We start from the raw sequence: 18,977 nt of genomic DNA, 5'->3' as shown, positions 1-18,977 counted from the left end.
CCTGACGTAATGGTTACGCCCTGCGGCACAGTGCTCGTGTGCCCAGGATGTAACCATTACGTCCTGGGCACAGAGCCCAGAGGGAGCACTAGCGCTCCCTCTGTGGGGTTCACCCCTATCCCCCAACGCAGGAATGGAAGGGGAAGCCATTCCCCTTCCACACCCCCCGACCCCTTCCACCCCCCATGACGTCAGCGCTGACTATCACAGAGGCCTCCTTCCATCGCTCGGAAGAGAAATGCTCTACATTTCTCTTCCGATCACGTGGAGGAGGCCTGAGAGGCTTCAAGGGGAAGGAAAGGAATTTCCTTCCCTTTGAAGTCTCTCTGAGCGCACTAAAATGCCCACTAGACACCAGGGATTTATTTTATAAAAGGAAACTGACATGAGGGGAGCGACCCCTTGGGCAAGGGTCACTCCCAGGGGGGGCATTTTCTTAAAGGCCTTTTCTGCCCCCCATGGGGGCAGATCGGCCTATTATTAGGCTGATCTGCCCCCAGGGGAGGCAGAAACCTCTAAGCACCAGGGATCTTTTTTGTTTTTGTTTGTTTGGTTTTTTTTTTTAGAGATGGGGAGCGACCCATTAGGCAAGGGTCGCTCCCCTGGGGGGCAAATTGTATCGGCTGATTTTAGGTCAATCTGCCCCCAAGGGGGCAGAAACCACTAGGCACCGGAGATTTTTTTTTTGCGCCAATGTCACGCAAGGGGAACGACCCCATAGGCAAGGGTCGCTCCCCAGGGGGGTAAGTTTATTTTAGCCCATTTCTGCCCCCCCCCCGAGGGCAGATCGCCCTATTATTAGGCCGATCTGCCCCCGGGGGGGGGGGGGCAGAAGCCTCTAGGCGCCAGGGATAAAAAAAAAAAATTGGGGGTTTGGTTTTTTAGAGGTGGGGAGCGACCCCTTAGTCAAGGGTCGCTCCCCTGGGGGGCAAATTGTATTTTGACCATTTCTGCCCCCCTTTCTTTTAAGCCCCTTGCATGGTGGTATACCATATACCCAGGGCCTGCAGATTAAATGCTTACTAATGAGCCTGCAGCACTAATTGTGCAGTATTCCTGTAAACATGTCTCAGGCCTAGACAGGGTGCTATGTAAGTAAAAGGCAGGGCATGTACTTTTAAGTTTTACATGTCCTGTAATGAAGAACTCCCAAAGTCATTATTCATTACTGAGGCCTCCTCCTCTCATAGGCCAGCATTGGGAATTCCTTTACATTCTTTTAAGTTACAATTCCTTATCATAAGTGAGTAGCTGCATAAAGTCGGATTATTACTATTTTAGAAATGCCACTTTTAGAAAGTGTACAGACATAATGTTCATTGAAGACTTATTCTAGCATTCTTTTATGTTAGTCATATGATCCAACATTCAGCAATATTCGTATTCCCTAATAAATAAGCACATTACAGAATGTTTGAGGCAGCTACACAAAGACAACATAAACACATAAGGGCTTACAGCAGTGCAATCAAATTCAGAGATCTTACAGAGGCAAAAGCTCCTCTTAAAACAGTGCATAATAGCAGTCCACAATAAGGGACGACTGCTCCTCAATAACATACAAACTCTGTTATTATTATCATCAAGTTCCTCATTTTTGGTGCATATAACCTGGATCCTTGCTACATTTAGATGAAAAGAAGGAGGATGGAGTACTGAAAATCACCACATACTCTAAACCCTCAAACCAATTTATAAATCAGTTTCTAGGCAATATTGCCATATACGGAGTTACAAGGTTCTTTCTGCATTCCCTTTTGAGGCCCCATACTCATTGTGGTTAGATTTCTTAACGGTTTGGAAGACATACAGTGCACACCTCCTGATTTTCCCTTTCTTACATCCTCTTGTGATGGTATAATATTGCCAAGGATCTTGCTCTACACACGCTTCCATACTGGATGAAACTAGAGGCTATCTCCCTCAGCTGGGGATTAATTGCTGACAGGCTCAAAAGTGGACAAGTCACCCCACTTCTCAAAAATCGTTTGGCAGATATTAGGGACCCCAACAATGTTTGCCAAGTATCAATTCTGCGTCTTGGAAAAGGAAGCAAAAAAACACTGCCAAGGCAATTTACCCAAAACAACCAAGACAATTACTTTTTAGATTAATAATAGTCAGGATTGAGTCAAGGCTGCAGAATAGAAACAACACTACGCCAGGTTGTTGAAGATGAGCTTCATTTCTTAAATTAAGGAAACTTCTGCCTTTTAATTCTTCTAAACTTACTGGCAACCATCAGTAAAGTAAATCAGTGTGGCAGTCTTCATTACAGTGAACCTGGGTACGCTTCTCAAGCTTCACTTTCTAACCTATCAACAGCCTTCACTTAGTAAATCAGAGTATGCTTCCTTACACTTTCAGAAATTGGATGGGCAATGATGGAGTGGCCCTCAAATGGTTCAAGTCAGACAGAGAATTAGAAATTGATTCATGCTTCAGAACCGGTTGCTTTAATATAGTGGATCCATCAGGGATCTATCCTATTCCCAACCCTATTTAATTTATATGCCGAACCTCTTGGAGTCACATTAAAGAATTTGTGGACAGCCTGCCATTGGTATGTGGATAATATTCAACTACACATAAAGGTATCCTCTTCAGAACAAATTTTTCACTTGGCCAATACTGTTCAACACTGGGATGACTGGCAATCACTTAAAACCTAATCTTTCTAAAATTGAATTTCTCCTAATTTCCTCTCTCCATCTGTGGTTCACTCCTGGATGGCCTCAATCAACATTCTCAACTACAAACTTATCACCACCGACCGTTCTAAATTCCTACAAGTCATCCTTGACAAAAGACTCCATCTACAGTCACAAGTCAACAAAATGACCAAAAACGACTCTTTCAAATCTGTATACTCTGGGGCAATTGTCAGTTCATTCCAGAAAGAGACCTCAAAGTACCTGGACAATTACTATTGCTGTTAAGAACCAGTTACTCCTTTTCTCTCCTATCCTTCTTAACAAAATCCATCTTGCTCCAGCGAAAACAGTTATAAATATGCCAGCCCATTACGACCGCGGCAGTAGTGCAGTGGTCGGACCGCCAGCACAGCCACTTTACCACCACAGGACGGACTGGCGGTCCTAATCTGCCAGGGCAGCGCTGCCCTGGGGATTACAACTCCCATCTCCACCAGCGGTTTCATGGCAGATGCACCGTCATAAAACAGCTGGCAGAGACGGGATGCAGGGGGCTCCTGCACTGCCCATGGACATTGCAGGGGCCCCCTGGCAAGCCCTGTCACAACGTTCACTGCCTGACTTGCAGACAATTAGCTTTGCAACAGGTGCTGGTGCACCCTACGCACTACAGAATTGCCACAAGCTCTATTTCAAGCCAGAGACAATGCTGTGGGCCGTTTCCCGCTGGGCCAGTGGGATTCTCATAATGGGGCTCAAAGGGAGGAGGCAGCACTGGTAGCAACCTACCCAATGGGACTTAGGCGGGCCGGGCTTTTCCGTCCACCGAAGTCATAATCGACCTCTTAGTCTCTGTGTCCAAAAGCAATGACTACATCACTCTGGCACTTTTAACACTTTGCTGACTTTCCACTTAAGCTAGAACTATATAGAAAACAGCCTACATTGCTCAGTAAGGCCCTTCATGCATGCACTCCACAACACCTCGCTCCCAAACCAAAGATATATAATCGGGAGCAGACCATTGTCAGGTATGTGGCCTTGTGGACGGCTGATATTGCAGCGGCAATCACTAGTGCAGGAAAATCGATGCACACACTCGGTATACCTGTCAGTAAAAGGCCACTAGCAACCACTTGCCAATGTAGTTATCTTGCTAGAGAGCTAACATTATTAATAAAAAATGATTTACTAAAATGCAATTATAAATGTAATGTGTGTTTAAAGGCCTAACTGAAAAATATGTGTTAGAAAAATAAACGTGCAGCTTTAAAGTGACTAACAGGGTGGACACCATAAACAATGTGCACTATATGAATGAACAATGTCTAATGCAAAAATAGTTTGATTATTCATAATTATATGTAATAAAGAAGATTATTAATGAATTTGAAAACTAATGGTTCGAAATTATTACTAAAATGTTTATTTTTTTTCCATGCGTTAGCATTAGGGAAAAGCCTACATTTTAGCATTTTCTAAAGGTCTATGTTTTAGCATTTTCTAGAAGCACAATGTTCAGTTGTTACTGACCTTACTGAAATATTTGCTAGATTGGTTATTTAACATCATGTGTGACTTGCACCCTGTGGAACAATTATGTTCTGTATTTTCTGCATTTGTCGAATTTCCGGAGATAATAATTGTAAGTTTACCAATGGGCCTCAGTGCTCAAGGTCACGTTTCATGTTGCTTTCTGAATGTACTAAAATGTAATCAATCGCGGAAGCTGCTGGCCAGAGACACGAAGAGCAACAACGTGAACCAATTTGAATGCTCTGTTCGAGGAACAGTTACTCCAAAGGCGCAAGCTAAACTTGATTGGCTTTTAACACTCTCACTAAATAGAAGTATAGTAAGTGACTTGTAGGACTTTAATATAGCAAAGTTGTATGTGATGTAAGTTAGTTCCTGTTCTTCAATGCTAGAGTTATGTTGTTTTCCAGCTATTCAGCTCTTTGCTTAGGATTCTACCAGTTCAAATACATTAGGCCCAACTTAACTGAAATGTTTACCCATTCATGTTTCTAATACCGATGCTGCTGAGAGAGCGTAGCTTATATAATCTATATTAACATGAAATGTTTATGAATTAAGGTGTGATACTGCCACATAGAAACTATAACAATAGTAATTTTGCTTAGACATGCACTTGAATTTTGACCACGATGAGTGGCCACCAATGTATACATAGACTAATAATAATGACCAAAGTGTTTATATTATGTTTAAATAAGTTTACACTAACATTTGCGTTATTAAATCTGTACTGAAAACCTCATAGGCCTTAAGTTAGCATGAGCCGAAGCTTAGCTGCCCTGGCTCTCATATTTAATGCATTTTTTCTATTTTCCAGTGTGCGGACTCACAAGGAGCCATGACCCTGTTTATTCTTTTTCTTTGACTTGGAAGATAAATGTAACTATGTTAGATCCATTTCTCACCGCTTCTTCTTGTTTGCAAAATAAATGTTAAAAGTGAATTGAAACAATGTAGACTAATGTAATGTACAAGGTCATTCAAACCGGTGAAGACAATGGAACTGCTGACCAAAAGATGTGCAAAGAATTACAGAAGGTTTAAATCATACCGGACGTACCACCTCTGAAGACGTCAATTACGAAGACCAATCAAAAACTTGTAAAATAATATGGGGTGAAGAGTTAGATTACCTAATGTGTTTTATGATAGGTTAAAGATAGTGGGGTATAGCAAATGTCCAATAGAATTTTGGGGGAATGTAAATCGAAAAAGGGATAAAAACCCATGTCACGGGGAGTCATTTAGGTGGGTTAGGGAATGCTATTGATTTTATCCTGAAACTCTGTCGCTCAGTTTGGTGACTTGGTGGGTTACTTAAACCCATGCCCGCCCTTAGATTATCCATTTTTACACTTTACCTCCTTATGAGGAAAGTACCCTTTTGCCCCGGAGCTGAGTTTTGACTGATGGCGATTTGACTGAAGTCCTGGGGACGAAGACTGATCCTGTGCGCTGACCTAAACTTTGGAGGGTAATTATGACAATGCAATTGTAATTTGTCTGTTTGCTTTTCCTTTCTAGGTACCAACTGCTTGTTTTGATAGAGACCTTAGCTAGATGTTTTCCAAATTGGTGTTCTAAATTGTTTTGCATGAAGCCCAACATGCGAATGCTAATCAGTGGTTAGGACAGGTGTTCATCAAACTGACGCAAATAGACAAACGACAAAGATTATGCTTTGTTGAGCCAAAGCGTTATTAATACTCTGCCAAATTGATTTATGTTCACGCCGTGTAATGCACTGATGTTTGTGATTCTCGCTTTAATGAAAGCTTATCAAAGTTGCCATATTGTGACTATGCTATTATGTTTCTTGGTGTTGAGATTAACGCATTTGCTATTAGACTGTAATTAATAGGGAATAAAACTCATAATTCTACTAAACAAGGTGTGGTTATTCATGACTGAAAGGTCATGGTAGCGTCTTTGAAATGATTAATGACTTTGACTAAAGTGAAATGCATTGTCATGATAAATATTGATGATATTACTGATGTATTGATTGATATATTGATTAGCTATCTTGTCCCAAGGTGTCTCTCAACTAGGTCAAAAGATTCATTGGCCTAAAACGAGTCCTGATGTGTAATAAAATATTATAAAAGGGACACGTTATCACTGCCAAATGAAGACCTGATGCTCCGTTGATGAAGACATTGCTGTCTGCTGATTCATTTAGGAGGCGAGGTATAACAAAATGTGCAATTGTCTTTCATGAAGGTTTTTCAGTTTTCTCCTTTAGAAAATCCAACCGCATATTTTAGTTAGCTCCACAGTAAGATGTTTTCCAAATTCATTTTTGTCTCATTTTTAGGTCGAGAGCGCGAGTGCTCTGACCTGTGGCAATCTATTTTTGTGCTTTTAATGACGCCCACCACATGCCCATTACTATCACTTGTTCATGTGCTTGCCTTTCAAAAATCCTTTGTTATCATTGGTAAATGTTTTACGTTTGTCCCTCCTTGGGGCAATTTTTTTACCACCTTGGCCACTGACCCTGTTTCATGGAAAATTGCACGTTTGCTGATACGTCTGACTGTTAGAGAACTTATTTTTCCTTTTGTGTCTCTCCTACGCGCTCATGGAGGCTGTGGTGCTTTGAATCAGCTTGCTTATGTTAACCGTTTTACTTTTCATTTTCAATCTATGTGGCATGAAAAGTCCAGTTATGCAATGCTAATAGCTCTAACTCGAGCAAACATGAGACCCATTGCATTGCAAATGCTTGTTCTTTTTGCATGAAGCCCAAACATGCTTAACGAATTTGAGTAATAGTTAAGGTTGCCTGATCCAAAAAAAATTATCGATTGTGATTAATTAATCTCCAATAACTAAATGTATACTCTTTCTAATTTCCATATACTATTGTTGTTATTCTGCATTGTTGTTAAGGAGTGCCTAATGAGTAATGCTTTAGCTAGATTGAGATTCTCCAGACACTTTGGTTAGCCTGTGTTGTTCTTGTACATCTATGGTATGGTCTTGAGCATGATTTATGTCATCTTAGCATTGTTAACATAAGGCAATACATGTTGAAATTGTAATACACAGGTCTGGTAATTCATGGTCACATAGGTCATGGTGTGTATAAATTACTGACTCCAATTTGAATATTTGATTATTAGATAATATATTTGATGTTTATTGGCTTAATTTGTCTGTTTGGATGTTCTCTTATTCTTGTCTGAGTCCAAAGATTCAAGTCGACCTCTAAGGGTAATAGATGACTTTACCCTATTACGTGACACCTTATGATAATAATATGAAATAATATAAGGTGTCACAATCTCCGGAAGCGCTGCTTCTAGGATTCCCAACCTTAAAAAAAAAAAAATAACAAAAAAATACACAACAATGATTTATGATGCAATTCCCTTCATAGACTGCTACAACAGTGAGAAACTCCCAGCTTCTGTACTTTCTTACCACAACCTGAACGATAATCTCTAAATGGGAAATGAAAACATTCTCAGATTATTTTCACTTCATTTTTTGTCTCCCCAAAATCCTTTCGGACTTGACTTTCCACTGAGCCCTGCTTACTTATCACGCCTCTACCTCAAAACTGTACGACACCTTCGCTAGCCCTATACTTATTCACATGTTGTCGTCAATATTCATTATTAGTGCGTGCTTTATTCTCTGTATATCTCTGTATTTGTCTTTAACACCTCTGGGTATAGTCCTCACCGTACAGAACGGCATAAATAATTCATGCAACACAGTTGCGTTTGGATCCGTCATTGTTTGTTTCTAATTTGTTGGTGTTTGTGTGTACTTTTTGCAGCTTCCAAGCCTGAAAAGTCTAAAACCCAAGAGATACAATTAAAAAGATTCTAACGGGCAGTAATGTGGCCGAAAATAACACCGGGAAGCTTGTAACCTGGCCTGATCAGAACGGGTTTAAATCATCAAGAAGCAATCCCTACCGGAGGCTGGTAGGGGCAGTCCTGCGCGCTAATCATACCTTCTTGCAGTGGCTCCGGTCCGTGTGCTGAACCACAATACGTGAGGGGAAACAGAAAGAAATAGTTGCTGCCGTAGATGGGGGGGGACACGTTGCCTGACGTAGGTGCCGTCCAGTTGCTTGCGGAAACGGATGATAACACAACCCGATCCAGGGCGGAGTCGACGTCTAGTGACGGAGAGGTAGCGTCGGAGTAAAGCTTTCCATTACCCCCACAGCGCTCCTATGGAAGTCCAGGAACTGAAGCAGCCAAATTTCTGACCAGTTGCATAACACTCTCTAAAACCATCGTCCAATGAATGACTAGGATAGGTTTTCTTAGCCAATCGCAAACCAACGCATTGACTCCGAGCCTGCTCACCCAATGGACAACAAACAATATTTCTGTCCTTAGCTTGCCCCTTGCTGTAGTAACTCAGCCAATCCACGGCGACCTCATTTTGCCACAACCAATAGAATATGTTTCCTCATACCTGACTGTTTGGTGAACACCTGGGTGTGCAAATCTCCGATGTTGCTCTCCGTAAAGTACGGGGAAGAAGACCTCAGGTGAAGAAGTGTAAACGGACACCGGATTTCTTTAAGTAACGGACTGTCTGGTGAAATTCTGGACAGGTAGTGAACAAACGTAGTAAGAAAGTCTTTATATTGTTTCCTGAGTTTACCTGTTTGTGTGGGTCAGATAAATGCGTTTCAGTTGCAAGTCCTATCCTTCCTTTACGATCAAACCAAAAGTTTCAAGCTGTGGGAACGAAAAAATAGGTTTAAAGCACCGATGCTACGTTGGCAACTATGCCCTTTCTTATTTTGCCATATTGAGAACTAAAGTGCAAATTAGTTAAAACACCCATTAAGGATTATTCTGTTTTGTTGTATTCGTTCCAAAGACATTCAGCACATGTGTTCCCTACCAGAGAGCCTGATTATGAGCCTTCCCTATCAATCACTGCCTTTGAGAGTTTTCTGTATATTTCTTCAGGGCATGCTATCGCAAGGAAATTGTCTTTATTTCACATGCGGAAGTAAATAAAAACTAGCCTTGAAAAGTGTCCTACCATGACTTATTTTCACGTCTTTTGCTTTACAGGCAAAATACCGCTCGATTTCTCAAAAATGACTGTGAAACGCACTATAATATCTGTCGGTGATCCCTTCCATGTGTACATTTCAAGTGTTTTTCTTCATCTTAAAATATTTACTTTTTTCCAGAATATATGGGTCTGTAGTTTCCTTTAATGCAACATAAGACTTATCAGTAATGCGTCCTGTGCAATGAGTTGCCTCCATGTGGGTGGGCTGTGGGCGCGAATGAGAGCTCTGAAGTTGGGGCTGAAGGCAGTCCCAGCTTCGTGACCATGGCACATAAACGTGCTCATTGTTGGGATGGGGACAGGCCCTCTGCCTGGCTCTGGAGAATGTGTATCACTGCTTCGAAGTCCCCATAAACGTCAGTGTTTTTTTCTACTCCCTTTCATATACGATTGTGGAAAAATATCAACCTAAACGCATGACCCGGAGTAAGGGTCTGTTTTCGGGAGGTCACACCAAGCCTGCTTCCCTTATTTATTATTATTTTTTTATATATTTTTTTTCTTAGCAAAGACTACTGTCCTCTCCTCAGGCAATAGAAGAATTGACAGTTGTGGGAGCAAAGTGAACATAATGTAGGGCTGCCTTTTTTTATGTTACCTGCTTTGGATCTCAGCTTACTGGTCTCATACGTTCTTAAATTGCTCTGCCAGTCCCCTATGACTGGAGTCTTTGTTCATCCTTGAGTTCTATGCATTTAGCCCGTATGTGCTCTATGGGTGTGTAGAGGCTGTATATGCACGTGTTACTTGTATGTTAAGAATCCATGTGGAGAACAAATAGCGCATACACCTACCAGCACAGTGGGTTCTATTCTGTAATGAGTTTATTTTTGTTGTATCTAAGATGGAGACTTGGAGCGAGAGCCCAGAAAGCAGATGTTTATCACAGGGCTCCACTCAGAAGTTTCAAGGATCTCTTTTGTGGGGGAGACAGTGTAGCTAAAATTAGCAAAAGGCACAGGGCACCCATTTGCAGCTAGGGCGTTACACCTTCTCCTTCCTGGCCCATTGTTCTCTGGGAGAGGCTACCACACAATCTAACAGGTAGTTAAAAGGAGTAACCTCGCTAACCCGTGTTTTCTTGTTTTGGATTGTTTCTGAGAGCAGACTCCCTGTTAGTCTTGCCATCCTGCTCTCACTTGTCACAAATACCACAGCTTTTCCAGTCTGTATGGAAATCGCATAAGGTGAGAACTTCCCAGAGCTGAACTTCTGATGTACACAGGGATTGGCTCCAATGGTGATATGGAAATTTTCAGTCAGTGTTACAAGATTTCCTAACCAGATGCCTGGAGACCCCCACAAGTGGTGACCAGGAGATTTGTTTGAGCTCCAGGGTTGGTGTGCTGACTGCCAACTCCCTTTTCCAGTTTTGAGACCAGTAACCTGGGGAAGTTTACTAGTCTGACGGGAGGGCTGCCTGTAACTGACTTTTTTAGAATCTGCACACTAGGGCACTGCTGTCCAGTGCCCAGTAAATGTGCTCTGACCCCTAAAACATAGAGACATTGTCTAATCCCTACCTGACTATTTAACTTTTCTATATGTCCATAATATATGGTGAGGAAATACACCCATGCATGATAAGTTATTTGTCACCTGTGGACTGCAGCACTTATTGTGCCATCTGGTAATGAGACAAAATAAAACATGCCTTCAAACCTACCATTGGATCCTGACTGCAGCAGTGTAAAACCTGCAATGCAACCTATTGAAATAACTCTTTTTGGCATGTTATAAACCTCAATTTTAAACATTAATAATTCATTTTTATGTAAGCCTTGTGGCCCACGAGGTAAGGTGCATGCTGTTTAAAAGTGGGACATGTAGAAAATTAATGTTACTGTGTCCTGGCGGTGAAAATGCCTAAATGCTATTTTCACTGTGGCAAGCCTAGTTGTCCTATGTAGGCAACCATGGTACAGATTAAAATATTAATTATGCATCTTGGGAATGGTACCAGCTAGAAAAACAATTAAATCACTAATTTTAATAGTCATTTAAAATCCAATGAAATGGTGGTCTGCCTTTTAATAAATATTAAGTAAAAGTAACTTTTAGAAATTTACACTTTACCTGCCGAACTGTCAGGCTAATCAGCATAAGCCAGTCCAGCTCTCAGCCTGTGGTCAGCCTTGAAGAAGTGTGAACAAGGTGTGAAGCGCCTCAGAGGCGCAAGCAATAGACTGAACTGGATGATCAGAGTTGACTCCTCTCAGCTCCACAGAATATTCAAAATTTGGGCTGTGGGCATCTTTTTACACCACACTGTTAAACCATGCTTGACAAATCTATGTGCACTTGAAAGTGCGAGAACAGGATGCCAAGACATTTTGTGTATTCTCTGTCTGGCTGCTGAAGGGTTCTGCTGTTCTCCTACCTGACTTCTGTCTCTGGGTTTGTTGTGGGTACAGTGCCTGCTTCAAAATGAATTTTGGTGTTAATGTGGACGGATACTAGGATTACCATAGTATACTCCCCAGACACATCCCCACTCCTTAGTGTCCAACACAGTGTGGCTGAAGACTTTCACCATATTGAATATGCCTTGGTACGTGGCATTTTGGGCCAGTTGGCTGTAACACAAACTGGAACTACTGAAAAAGTGGTGAGGTCTGGCCCCAGAAAGATTTGCAACATTGTTTAGGGTGTGCCCATGAGTCACACCCACCCACTAGTTGGTGTCGGACATAAATATGGCGCTTCCTGACACTGACTACTGAACAATCGCTGGACCTGTGGAAATTTCAAATAGGACTGGACCTGCTAGCTGTGACCGATGAGGAACCTGAAACTAGATCTGCTCTCTCTTCTAACCAGGTCGAAGAAGTGTACTCCAGCGGTCATTTGGCTGACCTCCTGTGTGGCTACAGGGAGACATCCAGCTGCAAGAGGCCTTTTCCTTAAATTACCCAGCTGGACATTGGCAAGTGGTCCTGGATTGGAGCCTACAGTTGGCATCTGCCTGACACCTTGTACACTCAAAGTGCCTCCCCTAAGTCCTGGTGAAGGGGGTTTAGAAGTGTACTCCTGGGGGTGGCTGGGACTTAAAAGACAAAGGGCCTGGTTTAGAGTTTGCTGGATGGAGTACTCTGTGACAAATAGTATGGATATCCCATCCGCGGAATTACAAGAACCCATGATTATATCCAATTTTAATACAGTGGACCTAATATCTGTCACATTTGTGGTGGAGTATACCATCCGCCAAACTGTAAATTGGGCCCTAAGTCAGATGACAAAATCTGTGACCGCAACAAACGTGGTTCATGTATCCGATCCATTCTCCACTGTGGTCATCCTCAAGTTGCTGCGAGGTCCTGGTTTACCACAGACATGGACTATCATTTTTTTTGGCTCCTGCTTGTACCCAGAAAAAAGAATTGAACTTCAAGGCTCATAAGGCTACCATCCTGTTAAAGCTTTAGGGACACAAGGCGCTATAAGATGCCTTTTCCTGCAACTACCCATCTGACCAGTAGCAACTGGACCTGGACTGGATCCTGCTGTCAGCCTCTGGCTTTCACCTTGTGAGTCTCTTAGGTGGCTCCCCTGAGGTCGTGGGGGCTTTAGACCTCTATTTCTGTGGTGGATTGGGACTTAAGGGACTAAGTCAGATGGTAAAATCTTTGACAAGGATGAACCTGGTTGGTGTATCTGACCTGCACTCCGTCGCAGTCAGCCTCAAATTGCAATCAGGTCTCTGTCTACTACGCCATTGACTATCATTGGCACTTTGTGCTTCTTGGCGCTATTCCTACTTAAAATAAAAAATCATATCTCTGGTTCCCCTGATTGGATTTGTGTTTATTTTATTTTACTCTATTTTCTAAATCAGTTTGGGATTTGTATTGTTTTGTATTTTTGCTTTGTTATTGTTTTGGTATTGTATAAATACTTTGCGTATTGCCTAAGTTAAGCCTATCTGCTTTGTACAAAGATACAAGCGGGTTGAGCTCAGGTTAATTTAGTGACTTGGAGTGTTCACCTTGCCAAGGTTGTGATTATTTCTTGAAGTGGACAGTTGCCCACCTCAACTAATAACCCAACTTCTCATGAGAGCTCACTGACTGCAGACAAGGGGCCTTGTATGTGTATGTGCATGAAGGACACATTTCTCAAGATAAGCGAAGGCTGCAAAGGGTAAAATAACCCCACTACTGCACCAAGTGATATAACCAGCATCAAGAAGCATTGAGAAGGTCTGGAGGCCATTATGTGTTCACCCAGAAGAGACTGACTTAACACCTGTGCTGAAGCTTGTTGGGAATCTGCCAGGAGAATTCCCACTAGTGACCTAGAGCTGCAAAGTGCTGAAGCACTGGGACAGATAAGATCATCAGATACTGTTGTGTTTCCAAAACACATATTATTTGCTGAGAGAAGTCAACATCCACCGGAGGTGTGGCAGTGCTGAGACCGAGGGTGGGCAACTGCTTGTTTTGGAGGAGTCCCACACCAGTGTTGACAGGGACATTTGTTTGAACTCCAGGACTGGGGCGCTGACTGCAAACACCCCTAGGCAGCTTAAGGACCAGTAACCTGGGGAAGAGTTGAGTAGGCTACCAGGAGGGGCTGCCTACAACTGATTTAGGCAGTAGCTCAGTGACTGTAAATAGGTGGCACGGGAGGTGTCCACACATGAAGGAGACTCTGTTCATGAAGGGGAGCTGGCAGGGGCAGAGCAATGTCACTACTGAGACAGGGGTTGCGCCCAACACCAAGAAGCTGTGAGAAGGTCCCAAGGCCTGGCTGTGTCTACCCAGGAGAGTATAAATCAACGCATGTGCTGAAGGTTTCTGGTAATCGTCCAGAAAGAGAATTCCCTCTGTGGCTTAGCTCTCGTGACAATCAAAGCGCTAAGACAAATTCAATCTTTGGGTATGATTGTACGTTCAAGAAAAACAATGTGTTGAGAGAAGGCAGTAGGGATGGCACTGCTGGACCTGTTTGTTTGGAGTGTGTGTGTGTATTGGGGGGGGGGTATTGGGTATTTGGCCAGAGGAAGATATAGGCATCAAGATCTCTGTCACTGTGAGCTCTGCTACCCCTAGGTCACATCTGACTGACAGTTGCTGGAGCGGTCATGGCGGACTTGACACTGCATGCAGCAGTGCTAGAAATCTGACAACTGGGCAGGAGTTGGGAGCCTCACTGTTTGCACACAGTAGACAGTGCACCACACTCTGTCAGGAATTGGCTTATTCCTGTTTACCGCACTGTGTGCAGCAGCCATCTGCACAGGAAGACCTCACAAACTATTCCACAGTGGACAGAGGTGCCACAGCATTGCACCTGCCATGCTGAGGAAACCTAAACTGTCACTAAGAGAAATAACAAATCCCACAAGTATCACTTCCGTAGGCTTCATCGTGATTTTCCAGCAGTGGGCTAAAAGCCGATGCCATTGTCTAAATAGACTGCATCATCTGTGTGTACCATTTTCCATTGGTACGCTAGAACTATTCCTCTCTGTGCCTTACAGGAAATATATTTTCAGTGTACGTAGAACTAAAGTACTTCTTGTTTCCTTAATTTTAAGCGCTGGCTAGATAACAGATTCATTGTTGTTACTTAATGTTTAATGAGATCCAAGTCTCTAATCCTAGTCCACCTCCCTGCATAAATCCTGGACTGCTTGATGTTACCATCCTGAGTCTAGTGCTAAACAAGTGTGTTTGGTGATCGGTTTTGGATTCAATAGTATGGTCTGGACACCAGTGGTACATTTTTAACTGTGGTTGATACAATCTGAGCCCATTAGTTTCTGAATGCCCAGGGACTCCTAAAAAAAAAATCACATACTCATCACTCATTTAGTCGTTGGTCTCTTTGCATAGAACAATGACCAGAAATGTGTGTCATTAGTAATTAGAATTTATTTTAAAATGTCTTCAGGGTGTTGAAATATTGACTGTGCCAAAGGAAAAGATAATTCTGTTTTTTAGGGAAGAGAGACATCATGGTGAAGGGCACGCAGGAAGGCAGGAGTGAAAAATAGTGGTGAACTAAGACGGAGGTAATGTGAGATATGCAGGTTGAGGATTTCAGAAAGATGGAGCGGGAGGAGGTGTAAGTGATAAACATAATTTGAGGGATTGAAGAGGAAAGTGATGTTAAGGGGAGATTTAGAGCGATTGATGCACTCCATTGACCACTACCCTTTCCACAGACACTAATAATGTTTATTCTGTGGGATATTTTAAGAATTGGAACATTTTGATTGCTGATTATTCACAGAAAAATGCTTCTTGTTATTGGTTTATCTGATACTGCTAATAAGCATAGGTAAAGCCAATAGGATTGGCTTGTTGGGTGTATTTTTGGTGTGTGATTTGTCAAGATGCAATAACTGAAAACTGAGAGGCACCCAAATAGCAGACAGGTGGCACGATTTGTGAAGCACAGGATTCTAGCTCACATATTTTAGGCCTCACATAGAGGAAACTATTCGTGTTTATGCGTCTTTAACACACACCCCGCCTCCACACCCAAAAAAACGTTTTCATCCCACTTAAAGCATTGCATACATTCACTTGTTTCTCTTTTGGAGGTACCAACGTAAATGTGGCGCCCACGTTTAAAGTCGGTGCTGAAAACATGTGCTCGGTAATCCTCGACTCGCATATTTGAGGAAGGAGGGGATTGGAAAAGGGGGTGGTTGTCATATTAGAAGAGCCATTTGGAGGAAGCCAGAAGCAGACCATAGTCTACTAGTACATGTACTTTATATTTATGCGCACTACCCTAAAGAAACTGGCAGGAAAGATAAATGTGATCGTTAGGCAGTTCTAGCTTACATTGTTGGGCACAGATTGTATTTTGAGGTAGTATGTGGCCTTAAGGCACATACAGCAGGAATTATTTAAGTTGCACAAAAAACTTGTTTCATGGATAAATTGCATTCATTAGAATGGAGTCGGTGTATTACATTATGCGCAAGGGTGGAGAAAGCAAATCAGTATAGGCAACTGAGGCATTAAATAAAGTTGCTGATTTGTGATGAGTGATCAGCGAAACAAATGCCACATGCAGCCAAGCTACTTAGTATAGTTTCACAACAGAACTTTTTTTTAAAGTTGAGAACTCAGGAAATGACTTAGGCTGCATTTAAACTAAATTGCTTCATTCGACCTCTTGAAAATGAGTTTTCCTTCCTTTCTTGCTTCCCGGAAGGTACACTTTATATATCTCTCTCTTCAAATTCAATGAGCACAGTAATTTGCCAATTATTATCCTCATACCAAAATTCTTAAGTGAACATCAGATGTCATGGTGTAAAACTGGTTCTGGGAGCAACAGCATCTTTGTCAGGGAAAACAGAGAAAATATGCTTTTTGTCAATTACCGATTCTGATGAGCAGATAGATGAAATAATAAAAAAACACCAAGGTTATTCAAACCACCTAGAGGCTATGTGGAAACAAGAAGTTAATATTATTAATATCAGTTATATTCCTAATATTACTTAAAGAGATAGGGCCCTGCAGTAGAAGGTATTTCCATCTACCTCAGTCTCTGTGCTATATAAGTTTCATTTATTTAGCAGGGATGTAACTTTAGGACTTATTAAGGTTGGTAATGCATACAGATGTATGTTCTTGGACTGATCAGGTGAGTGATCGAATATCAGTTTTACACTACGCGCTCTAACCCCATCGGATTTCCTGGGTGTATTTAAGACGTTTCTGCTGGTATTTTGGAGCACCACACTATTCAGATTGGAAAAGCCAGCTTTTAAGTCTGTGTTGAAACTATACATAGTTAGAATTGAGTCTTATGTGGCACAGGAGAGAATTCCACATTTTAAGAACTAGATAGGAGAATGGGAGAAAAAGCAAGTTTAGCACAGTTTACTTCAGTAATCTGAAATAAGCCCTGTGCAGCCCGGAGGAAGAGGTGCAATTTTAATATATTTGTAGAGCTTTCTTTGAGGAAAAAAAGATTTAAAGACGTTCCCATAATAGGCCCAAAAAGCAGCGCTTCAGACTTTACATGGACCTTTGGCTACAGAAAGAAAGAAAGGGTATTTTTGAAGTATTAGATTTAACCCCTTAACTGTTGGGCCTTCAACCCTCCCCACCTCCCCATTGCTAAGCCCTTTTTTTGGCTATTTGGGGGTAGTTTGTGTTTAAGCCTCCATAACGTTTTGTCAGCATAAGCTATCCAGACCAAATTTGTGTCCTTTTTTATCAACATCCTCGGAATTCTAAAGGTGCTCCGGGTTTGTGGATTCCCCTGGAGGGGACCGAGAAAATAGCCAAACTTGTAGATACATTTTGAGTTTTTTTTTTAAAAATAAGAGAAAGTGCTTTGGATAAAAGCGTCGTTTTTTCCCTAAAAATGACATCAACTAACGGTTGTCTGTGCTAAAGTGACCACCTTCCTAGTTTTCAGGAACTTGCAGAGCTGAATCAAAAAAACTATTTTTTTACCAAAGTTTCAAAGAGGCAGTTTTTTTTCTTTTTTTTTTTTTTTTCTTTTTTGGTGCCTTCAGCCTACTTTCAGTTTGTGGTAGAAACCACTGTAAAATTCATGGGTGACCCAGGAAAGCTATATATTTCTGAAAAGTAGACAACATTCTGAATTGAGCAAGGCATCATATGTGTAGATACCCCAAGGAGTTCCCAAAGAAATTAACAGTTGAAATAAAGGAAATATTGAAAAAGAGTAGGACAAGTCAGTCATTTGTGACAATGTTTTCACCTGTAACTCTTTGTCACAATGGCTGACTTCAAAAAACGATGTACCATTATGTTTGCTTACCCTTTTGACTGTGGAGATATATAGGGTTTGTAGGTTCTCCAAGAACCCAAAGGTACCCAGAGCCAACAACTGAACTACACCATACAATGGTTTTTCATTGTGTAGCTCTTAGACCAATTCATATGGTGAAATATGTAGAGTGAAAAATGGGCCTCAAGGAATTTTATGGATTTCTGAAATGGGCACAAAATATGAAATGTATTATTTGTACATCTCTAAAATGTGGGTACCAGTACAAGCATATTATTTAGAGCGTATTGTTTTAAAATGTCTTCTTTCTTACACACTGGCTTACATTTGGAAGGCACAGATGAATTAAAATCCAATGACTAATAACAAATATTATACTAGTCTATGCTCCCACCTGTCTTCCGATAAAAATAGTACCTCACTTGTGTGAGTAGGCGTAGGCCTAGTCCTTGTGACAGCAAATGGTGTAAAACGCAACATAGATACATCAGATTTTTCCACTGAAATGATGTTTTTTTGTGCAGTCGTGGATTTTGGGCCCTAGCTTAGCCAGCACCTAGGGAAACCTAGCAAACCTGTACATTGTTGAAAACTAGACACCCAGGGTAATCCAGGATGGGGTGACTTGCGTGGCTCACACCATGTTGTTTTACCCAGAATCCCTTGCAAACGTCAAACCTTGACAAAAAAAAACCCCACACATTTCCTCTCTCTTCTGTTTTTGAAAGTTCTAGAATATGTGAGTAGCTGTAAACTTCCTTCTACCCAGCATTCCCCCACAAGTCTTCTGATGAAAGTGGTACCTCACTTGTGTAGGTAGGCCTAGTGCCCGACACAGGAAACTGCCCAAAATGCAACATGGATACATCACATTTTTTCACTGCAAAATGTTTTTTTTTTTTTTTTTGTAAAGTGGGTAGTTGTAAATTTTGGGCCCTAGCTTCACTGGCACCTAGAGAAACTAGCAAACTTGCACATTTTCTAAAA

The 18,977-nt window shown here is 41.7% G+C and overlaps 2 protein-coding genes across 7 annotated transcripts in view; one reads left to right on the top strand and one right to left on the bottom strand.

Moving 5' to 3' along the window:
• The window catches only part of TM2D1 (TM2 domain containing 1), a 178,571-nt gene extending 170,244 nt beyond the window's left edge, over positions 1 to 8,327 (bottom strand). The window contains exon 1 of the mRNA XM_069232551.1: positions 8,164 to 8,327. The gene's annotated coding sequence lies outside the window, so the exon portion shown is untranslated. The remainder of the gene's footprint in view (positions 1 to 8,163) is intronic.
• Positions 8,328 to 8,634: 307 nt separating this feature from the next.
• Positions 8,635 to 18,977, top strand: part of PATJ (PATJ crumbs cell polarity complex component) — a 1,201,300-nt gene continuing 1,190,957 nt past the window's right edge. For 3 of the 6 annotated variants that reach the window (XM_069232547.1, XM_069232548.1, XM_069232549.1), the window contains exon 1: positions 8,648 to 8,778. The gene's annotated coding sequence lies outside the window, so the exon portion shown is untranslated. Of the gene's footprint in view, positions 8,795 to 18,977 lie in introns of all 6 variants that reach the window. The other 3 variants (XM_069232550.1, XM_069232545.1, XM_069232546.1) reach the window with 2 other exon arrangements.

The sequence above is a fragment of the Pleurodeles waltl genome, chromosome 4_2 (assembly GCF_031143425.1).
Source record: "Pleurodeles waltl isolate 20211129_DDA chromosome 4_2, aPleWal1.hap1.20221129, whole genome shotgun sequence".
Lineage (NCBI taxonomy): Eukaryota > Metazoa > Chordata > Amphibia > Caudata > Salamandridae > Pleurodeles > Pleurodeles waltl.
Note: the sequence above shows the minus strand (reverse complement) of the source record. Positions and strands in the feature narration are given on the sequence as shown.